The following is a 15,423-nucleotide window of genomic DNA, read 5'->3' as shown; positions in this document are numbered from 1 at the left end:
TGTACATTTTCATCCATTCCTTGTGAGTGTAAAATTTATACTAGTGTTCTGAGGGGGAAATTAAGCATAATCTATTAAGCTGTAAGAACTTTACATAATTATTACAGTTTGGCCTAGTAATTCTACTTCTAGAATCTATCCTTGAGGAAAAAATTTTTGTTCCTCGGATCATTGGTTATGATAACAAAAATACTATACAGGTTTTATTATCAATAATAGAGGGATAGTTACCAAAACTTTGGTTATGCCTTTATTAGGAAATGCTAAGCAGTCATTAAAAATTGTATATGCAGTGAATATTTTAGTCACTGATTTGTTCGATGAGCTAATGTTTATTGAGCACCTTTTTTGGGCTAGAACTTATTCTAGATGCTAGGGATATGGCAATGAGCAACACGGAAAAAACATCCCTGCTTTTATGATGTATATATTTTTGGTGGGTAAGACTAACATGGTACAATAGACAAGTCAATAAATAAAATAATTGACACTAGTAACAAACTGGGAAAACGCTTCACTGAGAGTTAAGTAAACAAATTCTGACACTACATATACACCACACACACAGGCACACCAACACACACATACACACCCCACATACAGAGTTAGAGAAAGTCTGCAGAGAAAAATCATAAAATTCTATCATATGCATATGCAATATTTCTAATCACGAGCAACCCAAAGGCCATGAAACATATAAATTAGTTGCGTTGCTGTTGTATGAATTAGAAATATTAAGTGTACAGCTCCGATGTGGAGGGATCAATTTACATAGGGTACAAATGTAATTAGGCAGCTAACCAGCAACCACTTCTCAAAATGATTTTATTGTTACAAATCAAGTAACATTCTACAAAGTGATTTCAATTATTCAAAAGAAAACATTATTTTTTAAAATTTTTTGAAAGGCAAAGAAAGGGTGCTGGGTTGAGATAGAAACTTGGGGCTAGCACTGATAACGGAGAGGAAAGCCTGTAATAAGTCTAGCACGATAATGGTACGCTGGTTCTCGTGGAAGCTGGAGCCCGCTGAATGGGTTCACATTCCCTCTCCCCATCCCTGCCCGGGAAGGAACACAAAGCAATTGACGAAACCGCTTCAGCTTTGTGCTCCAGAGAATGCAAAAATTACTCCTCAAATGAAAAATTAAAGAATCACTAGTGCTCTGAAGTGGACACTTAAATTTTCCCTTATGATTTCCTCTGTTTTCAGGGACACTTTATACACCATGGTGGGATGGGTTCATATGTTAATCCTTTAAATGCTCGGTATGTTCGCTCACAAATGTCCAATGTCTATGCCATCCTTTCGACAGTGATTTTTTTCCTGGGTTGGGGAATTAAGAATTATTTTTGTTTTAGTCTTCATACTTCTGCTTTCTTAAATATTTTCTAAAGAGAGTATGGCTTACTTTAAACATTAAATAAAAACAAAAATTAATGTGTACGGACATATATGTAAACACAAAAGTGTACTGAGGAAAATTTTTAGCTGTGACCCCGACTTCCACTACCACTGTAACACCGCCTGGCACCTGCATGGGTGCCAGTACACAATAGTGTCGCGATGCTCCCAATCGGCCATCACCTGGCTGGTGAGCTTAAGTAATGCCTTTGGGCTTCCTGCCATGCCCCTTAAAGACATACATCACAAAGATGCTGGGTCCCCTGAAAGGCTGACCCTCTCCCCTAAAGTCCATTCACCTTCATCCATTCATCATTTATTAGAGTCCCACACCTTCAGGGAAAGCCTGCAGAGCAGATAACATTTCAGAAGCAGCATATTTCCATAGAATTGGAAGAGAAAGCTCGTCCTTAATGGATCTCAATGAAAAATCTCCTCTGCACATAGGCAGAAGGGTCTGCAGTCCTGAACGAATCCCACCAGAACTAACTCTGTTGGCAGCAGTGGAGAGCTCTGAATCAAAGGGTTGGAAGGAATCTAAGTAAGACATCTAGTCCATCACCCTGCCTCCAGGCAATTTTCCAGACAGATGGGTATTTATCCTGTTCTTAAAGCTCTCCACTGATCTGAGGAAAAAAGACAAGGGTATTTATATCCATGATGTTTTCTTACCAAATGTGTAATATTTGCCACCTACACCATCTGCAGCAGTTCAGAATGTAGTAAGATTAAAAGTTAAACTCATTGATCTCAGGAAAGACAATGAAATGAAAATATTTTGCTTTATATGATGTAATTTCCCTCAAAGCTTTTGATGAAGCCTTCATAAAATGGCATCAGTCGTTTAGGGCAACAAATGAAGCCTTTGCTTGACGAATGACAATCACTGCAATTTTCACAACTCAGAAAAAACTCAGTAGTTACTGTTGCTTGCTCCTTAACATGGTTCTGTAGAGGTTAAGTCCAAGGTCATAGGCTTACTCTCTGGGCAGGTCATTTAGCAATACTTTGTTCCAGGGCTTTTTAACCACAGCTCACTAGTCTCTCAAACATACATCCTTCTTCACAAATACTTTAAGAGAATATGGATAAATTATCAAAAGTTCATGTTTTTGAGTCGAGTGGGGGCTCCTTTCTCTATCCCTCCAGTTATGTGCATTGCCGTTTTTCTGCATGAAATAAACCTAATTCATTGTTTAGTATTTGGATAGAGAAATGAAATTTGAAGATCTCCCGGCCAGATTTTATAAAGAACTACCCAAACCCCAATCCCTTAATCCTCTTACCCACATACCCAGTTTCTTCATATTTTGGAACTTGAGCTCTTTATGATTCAACAGGTCACTTTCCCTGATGTTCCATATATTGACTGCCTAGCAACCTCTAGTGATTTTATTGCCATGTGGCCAGCCCCAGGTTTGTTCCTTGGGAGTCTTCGTTCTTGAACCGACACCAGCCTAACAAGTCAATATTCAGTCTTTGACATCTGCTGGTGAGGAGAGATGCCACCTCCACCCAGACAGAGACCACGGTTGGTCCTAGTATCTGTACACGAGCATGGTCAGGGCAATGAACGTGAGTTAGATCTGTAAGAAACACCACTCTGGATAACCCAATCTCCAGCATCTAGTCCTTAGTTCCAGGTGTCATATACATGGCTCCATCCTTAAACTTTGTCCAGGATCATTGCTACAGGCATTGGAGGCAGTCAGGTCTATTTCTTTAGGAAAACTTTTTCTCAAAAGCTGTTCTGGCTGGGAGTAAGTCTGGCATTCAGAGCTTAGCCTAGAATGACTATAGCCCAGGTCTTATTGAAGGAACCATGATTTCAAATATGAGTCGCTCAAAAGTATAAGTTTTATAGGATTTATTCTCCCTAATACAGAAAGTTGGTGAAGGTGGCCCAACTTAGTTATGCACTTAGTATGTATAAAATGATCAAAGTTTTCGCAAAATTCTTCTGCACATGAGATAAATTCCCAATGAACAGGGCATAAAGTAATGGAGAATCAACTACACTGGTATAGTAGAAAGAGAATCATCCTGGTAGTCTAGAGATCAGAGTTCATTTGACATTGGTATAAAGTAGGTATAAATTTATTCACATACAACACATAGTTCTAGAACAGTTCTAAGATAAAATCCACCAAGCCCTGGCCTTATAGCAAACTGGGAGCTCTCAGTAGACAAGATAGAGTGAGCTAAAACAGGTGAAATCGGGACTGGGGCATTCTATGCTCAGACCAGTGAGACAGTAAGCCCAAGGACAGTCCAAGCCAGCATGAATATCTAAAATTTCTGATCAAACAGTGAGATAGGACAGCACATTTTCTGAGGGAAAGTTACTCTCAGCATCTAGCAGTGCCTGAGTTGTTATTCAAAGAAGTGGATACTAAACTACTAAATATAATATTTATAAATAAATATATATAAATATAAAATACTAAATATAGTCCACTCCTGGTCCACTGGCTGACAGGGTCTAGAGAAGAGAGAAAGGGGCAGGACCCTGCAGACTGGGTGGGAGGAAAGTTGGCCTCTAGTCCCAGAGAGGAATGAATAACTAAGAGACCTAAGACCCAGGATTCAACCCAGAGCACAGCTAGATTAGAAAATGAGTTGCACCTGCAGGGGAATAGGTAGAAAGGCTAAGGCGTCCCTGATTCCCCCAGCTGCTAGAGGACATCATCTACGGTAATGCTCCCCTCTGTGTGTACAAATACCAGCAGTATCACCAACATACCTCCTTCGTTTCTTATAAGAGCCCTCAGAGGTAGTCAAAAAATGCTCATGAACGAAGAGCTCTCTGGCTAAATATATAGCCCAGAAGATATTGCATGTTATCACTGCTCCCCTGCCTTTATCATACTCTTAGAGAATCACAGTGCACATCCAAAGCTCTGAGATGTCCTGTACAAAAGAGACCGTTTTCAATTGCTTATTAACCCAGAATGTCCAATGAAACGACTTTCCCAGCACCCTAACAAATATACTTACATACTTGTACTTTCAGAAACATTTACAATCTTCTTTCTTACCCAGTGTTCTAAGGAACAGACTCTGAAAATTCCAGAGAAATACATGTGCTTTGTAACACAAAAAATTAAACAAATGTAAAATAGTGTTACTGTGGCCAATTTGTGCTAGTAAAATGAGTAAGATGGTGGTGTTGGAAGCCATTAATGGAATAGTGGTGCTTATGTTTGGGTCAGTATACATCTACCAAGACAACAAAAGGTGGCTAAAGGTCTAAATTTTCTGGCACAACATACACCACAGATAGAGGCATATATTTGGGTTTAAAAAAGCATACAGAGTGAGTGAATGAATGAATGAGAGAAAGTACAAATAATATCATATATTCCATCCCTGGAGAATACATTTTCCTTTGAGGGAGACAATAAATTTCTTTCAAACTGTGCCCAAATGGTGGCATAGTTCTCCCTGATGAGCCAACCATCATAATTATAAACTCACAGGACATTTGCTCTAGAAAAGTGTCTTTTTCCTACTGGCCCTTTCCCAGCAAAGACTATCTCCTTCCAGGGATTTGTGGATTTTCTACCACCTCTGTATTCCCAAATCAATAGCCAGCCTTGTGCCATTGCTTCTATGGAAGACTTAGGTCCTGAGCAGTTGGATGTATATATTTGTTGAGGTGGGAGAGGAAAAAAGATGGTCTCATAGGAAATTACAGTTAAAAAAACAAAACAAAACAAAAGTGTTTTAATAAGAAGCTTCTCAGAGCCTTTAGTATGCTAATGGACATTGTGGTTTTCTAAAAACAGGTTGAGAAGGAGTGGACACACTATAAAGCATTTTCTAAACTGTAAGTTTTTCCACAAAACTTTATATCCATGGAGCATTTGGGGGAAAATACTGTGCTGGCTTCCTTAACTTTCCTTATTGTGCTTAGCTAGAACTATCTTTAAGGGTTATTCTAAAGAACGAAAGAGAATGTGAGCAATATTTCCTAGCATAGTCACACACAGCGGAGCTTCAGAAAATAATGTTCCTAATAACCTGCAGGTATTAGGCAAACATAATTATCCTCATTTTGTGAATGAGGAAACTGAGGTTCACAGGAGTTGAGTGACTTGTCTTTAGTCAAAGAGCCAAACTAGGGCTTCTGCCTCCACATCCAAAAAGCCTTCTCCTGGGCCACTGCTTCTGGCCCCTGGGCAGCTCTCACCCCACAACTACATCATTACCTACCATGATGTCACATCCACCCAGAAATCAATTTTGCATGAAACACTCTGAGTAAACCAAGTGGAAGCCTCATTGGTTTGAATTCAATTCTTTTGAGGGCTTGCGATCAGAAAACATGTGCTATCCAATTTTTCCCACACATGCCACTTCTTAGCTGGCCTATCACTGGGGGCCTGGGCAGTGTGGTCTGTTTGAGGCCAATAATCATATCACCATTGTAATGAGTGGCAAATCCTATGTAATTTACACATTAAAAGGAGGCTGAGATGCATGGAAAAATCCAGCCCCCATTTGTCTAATGAAATTAAAGCTCTTAGCCAAATACTGGTGCTGAAAAGAGATGTTTGGGAAGGGCTCTCGCGGGCTCTCTTGCCCCTGCCTCTGAAGAAGAGGGTGAGTGTTCTTTATTCATGATCCCGCCTCTACCTAAATCACTCCCACAATGGGACCTCTAAACCAAGGGGCCCTGTCTGGGAGCATGATTTACGCATAGCTGAGGCCAGGCGGGGCTTACAAAGGCATTATGACTAGTTATTTTCAATGACAATTGAAAGGAAAAAGAAAGCAGCAAAGATGTTCTGTGGCTTGGCAGGCAAAGCACTGAACTGCCCCCGCCTCCTTCCCCAAACGGCAGCAAAGAAAGTTTTGAGACATACCTGATAAAGCAATTATTTTAAGATATTTTTCTTATTCAGTGGTAGCTGGACAGTATCATAAAACAAGTGTGACTAATACAGCATTTGGAGGAGCCGCACAGAGCCGAAGCTCTGGAACAAAACATTGGTCCCATGACAAGGCAAGAAGAGGTGGCTGGCTCTAGCATTCAACGGCTGTCCAACTTCTTCTGAGCTCCCCAAGACTGAAACTCCCCCTTACGTCAGGGAACCAGCCATGTTGAGGTGAGATGAAACAAAACGACCCACATATAATTGGGTGTCAGTCTGAAAGTCAAGAACCTACCGTCATGAAGCTAGTTAGTCCATAGAATGCTTTCGTTTGGCCCATGAATGGCAAATACATGGAAATACTGTAGAGTATGTGGATTTAAGAATATCAGTGGAAGCATCAGGGCAATAATGTGTGCAAAGGAATGGCCAGAGTATACAGGAAAACAGCTAACACATCTTATCCTTGGCTTAACCAACTTCTCATAGGCAAATGCGTGTGATGAAAAGAAGGGCTCACACACACGTGTTCACACATACACACCTGAACCAGGAAAAAGGGGTGTGTTAAGAAGTATCATTCTCCATTTTCCTCACCCTCCATAAAATGTTTCAAAATCTAGACACTCTGATTCTAACCTCATTTCCTACCACTCTCCTCCACTCCCTATACTCTAGCCACATCCTTCTTTATCTTCCTCAATCACAACGAATGCATTTCTGTTTCAAGACATTCTGCCTGTAATATTCTGCCCTAGGATCCTCATACAGCTAGCTCTTTCTTTTTTTTTTAAAGACTTTATTTATTTATTTGACAGACAGAGAGAGAGAGAGAGTGAGCCAGAGAGACAAGTGGGGGAAACAGCAGTGGGAGAGGGAGAAGCAGACTCCCCACTGAGCAAGGAGCCTGATGCAGGGCTTGATCCCAGGACCCTGAGATCATGACCTGAGCTGAAGGCGGACACTTAACGACTGAGCCACCCAGGCACCCCCAGCTAGCTCTTTCTCATCCAAGTAGCTTTTTGTGGGTTCTAAGTACATCAGATCACATATATTTAAAAACACTCATACTAAATAAAATTTACGTAAAATAAGAACAGTTGAGTTTCAGTTGATTAGTAACAATAGACATTTTGTATGCATTCAAATGAACATTGTTGATTTAAATTCTACAGTATTCTTTTCTTTTTTTTTTCCTTTAAGTAAACTCTACTCCAACATGGGGCTCAAACTTATGACCCCGAGATCAAGAGTCACATGCTCTACTGACTGAACCAGTCAGGTGCCCCTCTGCAGTACTTTCTTCATAAATTATTGGCAATAACATTTTTTCCAGGTTTCAAATACTTTCATAAGCCCTTAAAAAACTCCTAGCCTAGCTTAACTAATAGATGAAATATTTCTGTTCTAACCATTTGAGCTCAGGCCAAATAGCATCACATACTCAGAAGAGGTGTTTTCTAACTATCCCTTCCAAAATATCCACCCACTTCACGTTCAGTGACTTTCTACCATTTATTGTACTTTTTATAGTCACTATATGACTGAATGAATTCACACATCCTAGGTTAATTCCAGAATAATACTGATTTAATATAATAATACTGATTTAAATTTGCACTTGTATAGGACTCATAACTAAACTGTAGTGGTTTCAACAGTAACAATTCAGGATGCCATTTTCAAAGGTATCTGGTGTTGCAGGGTAGGAGGCTGAGCAGTGGCTCAGTTTTAACTTTTAAATACAAAATAAATAAATGCATACATACATACATACATACTTCCATCAAAGAAACTTTAAAATCCCATTTTGTATCTGGTTGAAATTTTGGTTCTCATAGAGAAGAGAAAGTCAACAGAGAGCATATGACCCAGCTCTCAGGGTAGGTGGGCAGAAAACATAACCAGAACCCAAATTTATAGAGACTATTGAAAGAAAGCAAATCTTCCCACTAAAATCGATATATAAAACCTTGGGATGTAAGGTCTCTAGTTTCATAAGTGCACCAACAAAATCCAAGCTTAGCAACAAAATACTTTTAGGTATAAATCAGATATCTCGGTGCAAACTATGGGACAGAGAATGTAGCACTCAGCTCATGAAGCCCCAGACCAGAGAAGTAGGTAACGTTATCATTCAGCCTTCGGAAAGAATAATGGGAAGCAGGTATCAGAGCCCTTGGAGTGGTGATTTGCATACAACTCCCTTTATAGAGACTGAATTTGAATTACCTTCCACAAAGCACTTTGTTTTTAAGAAAAATCTTTTGTTAAACAACACTTCCTGAACTGAGGGTTGTGGGAGTGGTGGGGGGGTGGGAGGGAAGGGGTGGCTGGGTGATAGACATTGGGGAGGGTATGTGCTATGGTGAGCGCTGTGAATTGTGCAAGACTGTTGAATCACAGATCTGTACCTCTGAAACAAATAATGCAATATTGTTAAGAAAAAAAAAGAAGAAGATAGCAGGAGGGGAAGAATGAAGGGGAGTAAATCAGAGGGGGAGACGAACCATGAGAGACGATGGACTCTGAAAAGCAAACTGAGGGTTCTAGAGGGGAGGGGAGGTGGGGGGATGGGTTAGCCTGGTGATGGGTATTAAAGAGGGCACGTTCTGCACGGAGCACTGGGTGTTATCCACAAACAATGAATCATGGAACACGACATCAAAAACTAATGATGTAATGTGTGGTGAACAACATAACAATAAAAATTTAAAGTAAAATAAATAAATAAATAAAATACTTAAACATAAAAAGAAAAAACAACACCTCCTGATATTTTGATAGACAGATGCCAGCACCAAATGAATCTTATGAAATTGTTAGAATTTTAGTTCTGGGATCCAGAGTAGACTAAGTCAACCATTGCATAATTCTGATTTAAATAGTTTGTGTATTGTATGTTGGCTATCTTATTTCATTTTCTCAGTAACTTTATATGTAGGTAAAAAATATATTGTCCCTGTTTTGTGGTAAAGAAACAGATGCTCAGAGAAGTTAGATTCCTGTTTTAGTTAGAATACGTCAAGTTTATGCTACAGTAACAAGCAATTCCAAAAGAAGCAAGCTATGCACATACAACGTCACACAGGCTGGCTACCTCTTCATGGCAGCTTTCTCTTTACAGCGGGCTCAGCAATATGAATTGTTTTCATTTTGTAGCTCTGCCACCTCAACATCTGGCTACCCTGTAAGTTGGGAAAGAAGGAAGTTAAGAGTTACATAGGAGTGTTTCTTGGACTTAACACAGGAGTGACATACATAATCTCTCTATAGAATTCATTGGCCAGAACCAGTCACACAATCCTATTTAAAGGCAAGGTTGCTGGGAACTATAGCTTTCCATGTTCCCGAGAAAGAGGAATTTGATATGGAATTTGTCTCTCTCGCAGTGCCTAAGATCAAACAGGAAATAAAGTGAAAGAGCTAAGATTTAGCCCTAATCTGACAGCAACTCAGTACTCTTTCCATGACTCTAGGCTGGAAAATAAAGATTATGGTTTGTTTTGTTTTGTTTTGTTTTGTTTTGTTTTGTTCTGCTTCTGTTTCCAGGACCCAGCATATACCTGACATATGGAAGATACTCAAAATAGTTCCTGTAATAAAAGGAGGGAAGGCAGAGATGGGGGGAAGGAGAAAAGGGCAGAGAGAGGAAGGGAGAAAATGTACAAGATCTTTATTGTTTCTTAATTTCATGATTGATTGATTCTTTGAAGTATGGTAAAGGACAGATATGATATAGCCACTACTTTCCAGCCTTACAATGTCTTTTCACAGCGCTAAAGTGAAAAAATAAAAATGTAGAGACCAGTATGGCCACCTTCAAGTTTCTGCCCCATATACCCTGCAAATATCTCCATCAATGGAGGAAGAGAGACCGGGAGAGAAAGAAGATTAAGGAAAGAAAGAAAAGATTAAGAAAAAAAGACTAGGTAGCTCTTATGGGGAAGAAACAGAGGCAAAAGGAATTCATTTGGAATGTAAATTGGTGTATAATATGCCTTGAGTTCTTTGCCAGAAAGGTGACATGTAAAGGAAATGCTATGGCAAAATTATTTAATAAGAAGAATACTGGATTTCTTCTGTGCTGTACAATTTACAGTAGAATCAAAGGACCGCGCTTTTACACAGCCCTTACAGGAAAAGCAAGACAGGGGCAAGCAGAAATAAATTAAGTATCTGCCATTGATTGTCATGGATAGCACCAGCTTATTGAGCTAATACTTTATTAGTGTGCTATAGCTTGGATGATGATGGTCTTTTTATTGTTTTTGTGGTAACTCTTTATTTTAAGTATCTTATCATTATGAATTCATTTAGTATTGATTGCAATAGCACTGATCATAAAGAATTAACTTGGCCTTACCATGAATATCACACACACTTATATAAGAGTTTGGCTGTAATTCAAAATTAATTAATATAGTAAAATTTTATTGCTTTTGCAATTTTGCAATCTTTTTAAATGCATCTAAGGTATTTTTTTTTTCCAGCAGGTAGTACCTAGCAGAAAATCTGCCTAAGGCATTTTTCTCTGGAAGACAACTTCATTTAATGATAAATGGAAAATCTACCTTAAAAAAAATTCTTCATGTCTTAAAATATTTGTGATCCCAGCTCCAGAATTCAGGGTTACCAAAAGACTGAAGCCTTGAGTCCTAGAAAAATGATCATGTCTTCTGGGTGTTCCCACTTCCATGGCATGGCTAGGATGAGCAACATAATTGAGGGTTTATCGCTCCTCAGTATCTTGTCTCTCACCAAAGATGATTTGTCCCTGTCAGAGTGAAGGGCCCCCAGCAAAGGAACTCCATTTACTTATAATGATATTGAATCACCAGAAGGTACAATTCCGGGCATACCTCTAGCTAGTTGAGATTGTTGAACGTAGGTATTAGTGGGAATCTGGTGAGGTTGGGTCTAAATCAAATGGCACGTGTCTGGAATGCCTATCTATGGCCTTCAGCGACAATCCACTCCACTGTTTCCTGTTGCTGCTACTGTTCTGAATGGGGGCATGTGTAGACCTATTGGGACATCATGCTACAGATGGCCGGCCTTACACAGATCTGGACTAGGGTGTCATTCAAGGACTGCTACTAAAAGCCACCAATGTCTTAAAATAATCTCTTCCCTCCACCCTCTCAGTGTTCGGAAAGTCTTTGAGGCTTCTCATCATCCCTATTTAAAATGTAAATGTCACTTAGATCCAATAGAATAATCCATTTACCCGCCAGGAATTTATCATTAAGCAATCCAACATATGCAATCATTCTGACTGAATAAAATATTGAAATGTTAACGAAGAGGTGGGAACTGAGAAACAATCCGGAGGATGGGAGACTGCCCAAAAGGCAGCCCTGGCGGAATGTCTCTATAGTAGGCCCTAGAATCCCAGGGACGAGCGGAGATCCTGAGAAGAGGCAAAGGAGCACACGGAACTGAAACGGAATCTCGAAGACAAAATTTTGGTCAAGGACAGTGCAAGATCAGCCAATTAGCAGGCCAGAGAAGAACTAGGGGTGGCTTAGCCCAGGTGGAGTCAGCGGAGAGCAGCTGGGTGCCAGGAAACTCACAGAGCCCTGGCAAGCACTAAGGGCTCCCTGCTCTCAGGGGATATGCTAATGGAAAATGACATTAGAGTACAAAGTAGATAGTCAGCAGCAAAATTGATTTGGAGGGGGTTATAGGCCCGTGCCCCAATGACTTAGTCCATTGTCAGAGCCCAGAGCCAGAGCAGTAGATATGGGCAAGGCAGGACAACCCAAAACTCATAGCAGAAGTTCTTGTGGCATCCCCAGTAGGAAAGGACCTGTTACGGAGTAAGCTAAAAATGCCAACTATAAAGAGACGAGTCCCAGAGCGATCAGGGATTTCTGGGGTATCACTCTGAAATGTTTCTTAGGATTCCTGAATCTGTTTTACTGAAAGCATCTTTAGCGATATTAAAAATTGGTTTCCTCTTTTCCAATACCTAGCACTTGTAACTTTCAAAGGGACCCTTAGAGGAAATTCAGCCTCATTGGCAAAGCCAGTTTCAGAAAGCTCTTCCAAGCTGCCGTCCCTCACAATATAAGTTCTCCCTTCCTCTAACTTCCACTGTGCTTTCTCTCGGGGAAACCATAAAAATGAAAAGAAGCCACACCTTTCACTAGCCAGACTCTCTCTTACAGTTGTGCAGAAATGTAATTATCACCCTTGTCTTAGGCAGTAAATGCCACAAGTTTTTTAGTTGGCATAAGCAAAGATTGTCCTACTCCGGTCTGATACCAAAAAGGTGTATACAAGTCTATTCTTATCTTTCTAATTACTGATATTTTCTTCGTGTCAGTTAATAACACACCCCAAATCAAATAACACAGCTGCTGAACAGAAGATTCTGAAGTCCAGAATTCACCTGTCCCACCAGATCAGTTAAAGGTTTCAGGAAAAGGGAAGACTAAAGAGAACTGAAGTAATTTGGTTCTTAATACCTTAAATTAGCATGTCGTTTGATTATAGGTGTTTCAGGGTGTCTTCAGTGGCAAAGATGCCCCCCTTCCTGATAAACACCAAGTTCAGCACCTCAAAGTGACTATGTGAGCATACGCATTCTCCCTTAAAAACCAGCAGAGGATCTCACTGAGGTAGGAGGGTATCCTTTATTTGTGCTATGGGAAGCAATAATGGAGATTTACAGTTCTTCAATACAGCATAGGATTTCCCAGAATGCTGACTAACGGAACCACTCGGAGGTTTATTGATGTAGTGCTGTATTGAAAACACAGGTTTATTAATAAATAGCTTCATGAGAGTTTGAGAGGCAAAAGGAGATAGCAAATGATACAATGGCATGAAAAACAGGAAGACCGTGTGAAAAAGCGTGTGGCTTGAGAAATGTGACCAGGAGATTAACTGCCGGGATCAACTTAGAAACTTAAGCATTCAGGGAAAACATTCAAGTGGAGTCTATGCTAACAGAGCCTTTTCCTTCTGTTTGCAGGTTTTAATAGCCACAAACGTCTCTTAGCATTTCCCTCCCTTAGGAAGACAATATCAGACTGCTGGCATTGATTTCTTAAAATTATACTGGCAAAAAGATAAACAAAGCTCAAGATATAGAAATACATTTTACACTGAAAAAAAAAAGGGGAAAAAGAAAGAAAAAACCACACTGAAACCAAATCCTCATATTTCTTGGCTCACGGTAGCAGGCTGACTAGTTACCCAAAATGAGCTTACTGCAAAATCACTCTGTTCTCACCACAGGCACAATTTACCAACTGGGTGCAACAGACACCGGGCTGGCTCCTGAACTTCTCTCCTCCAATTAAGCTGCACAACCTGTTACCATTTTGCCAATGGACTCTATTTACTTAGGTTCTGCATAACTTGCCAAGTGCTCACTCTGTGGAATTCCCAGCAAAGAGAAAGGAACAATTGGGGGAAATTTCTGTTAACATCCTTTCTTTTAACTTTCCCTAGCAGAGGGGAATGCATCAACGTGGAACAGATGTGCTGAGACCAAATGCTCTCTTCCTTATGATTACAGTTGGTTATACCTGTGGATAGGCGAGCTAATTCTGCCACAAATGTGCAAGAGAGGGTAGTACTAACGTACAATGTGTGGTCCTGGAGGCTTTGTTCTCACGTAATAGGGTGCTTCGTTTCACGAGACCTGGCACGTTGAGAAGAAAACAAGCAAAACAACCCCGTGCCGTTGGAATCATGAGCTATCTCCGTGTGGCTTAGAGAGTGCCCGAGTTCTCGGCGATGCTGACATTAATATCATGGAATTTATTATTTGGAGTTGGAAAATAATGATTCTTTCTGCTTAATGTGCTCAGCGACTCTGCACCCGATTGTTTTCTGCCATTTGAGAATGCCCGAGGATGTCATTAAAACTACGTGTATCAATATTAAACCTTTACAAGTAGTTGACTAAATGAGCTGTTCTTATCTTTGTTTCTGACAATAGTGTACCTTTTTACTTCATTTATCAGTAACTAGGTGTAGTCGATTGCACTCTGGTATTGATCCCAATATCCATACCCGTCACAGACTACCTTTCTGCAAGGTCATCGTAAGGTCGAGTTATGATCAATATGAATTGACTGTCTGCAAATAAATTTATGTAGCTGACATTATTGCAAGTAATACCTTTTTTCAAATTAAGGTGGACTACTTTGTGAAGCATGTGTGTTTGAAACATTAATGGTAACATCATCCAACTCTGCATAATGAACCAGCCTCCCCATAATTTACAAGTCCCCTTTGTAGAACTGAAAGCTGCATAAGCTCCCCAATAACCATTTCTAAATAACACCTGCAGAGTTTCAAGCTTCGGATTTAGTGTGGATGCTAATTATGTTTTCCAAGCAATGGTATTCTCCTATGTAGCCCCATGTGCATTTTGATTTCCAATTTTCAAGTCTCATTTCTATCATTGCTATTTCAAAGTTCAGTAGAATATCGAGTCATCTTAATCAGAGGACCACATTTGATAAAACCAACTTTCTTGATAGTAGAAACAGCACTATCAAAATGCAGCGTGGATTCCAATGCCATCTTCCTACCATGGGCCCCTCAAACTGTGGGGAGACGCACTTGTGATCAGCCTGTTAGCCACTGGATGTCACTGACGCTTACATAAATGGAGCTTAAGGGGCATTTATCTGACTGTAAAAATCATGACTTCAGTAGAAAGCAGTTTAGCTAGAAACATTTCACTCAGGCAATTTCTAATTTCAGAAAAATAGGCTCATAAAGCTCACAAAGGCGATACCCAACTTCAAGCGTGATTAGTTTCAGTTGTTTGTTTCAGCTTTAACTGGGATATGAATAAACAGCAAGTTTTGGGGGTGCATTCCATTTTGACAGCACCTGCCATTCTGCTTTTAAAGGGACACTGCCCAATCAGGTTTGTGACATCCTGAAAGGCTTATCAGCAAGTCCAAATCATAAAACAATAACTTAGGAAATCCTTTTAATTCTATAATTATTGTTTTGTGTGTAACACAACATTCTACATTTAACCGTTTTCATGAGAATATATTCTTATAAAAATTAAAGGTTATTTGAAGCAATTCAAATGTACTTCTTTTGGTACAAATGATTTGGATTCAGACATTAAACAAGAAATTGGGCTTTGTAAAGCATAATT

At 39.8% G+C, this 15,423-nt stretch overlaps 1 long non-coding RNA gene across 2 annotated transcripts; it reads left to right on the top strand.

Moving 5' to 3' along the window:
• The first annotated feature begins 2,800 nt into the window (after positions 1-2,800).
• Positions 2,801-14,182, top strand: LOC141371104 (uncharacterized). Of its 2 annotated transcripts, XR_012375746.1 has the most exons (4): positions 2,802-2,935; positions 6,312-6,515; positions 12,783-12,907; positions 13,264-14,182. It is a non-coding gene; the product is annotated as an uncharacterized lncRNA (long non-coding RNA). The 2 variants fall into 2 exon arrangements; XR_012375747.1 differs by lacking the exon at positions 6,312-6,515 and having other exon boundaries at positions 2,801-2,935.
• Positions 14,183-15,423: the final 1,241 nt, after the last annotated feature.

Source organism: Callorhinus ursinus, unplaced genomic scaffold, assembly GCF_003265705.2.
Source record: "Callorhinus ursinus isolate GAN/ISIS: 27379988/994484 unplaced genomic scaffold, GSC_fseal_2.0 scaffold2, whole genome shotgun sequence".
Classification (NCBI taxonomy): Eukaryota; Metazoa; Chordata; class Mammalia; order Carnivora; family Otariidae; genus Callorhinus; species Callorhinus ursinus.
This window is presented reverse-complemented; position numbering and strand designations above follow the sequence as displayed.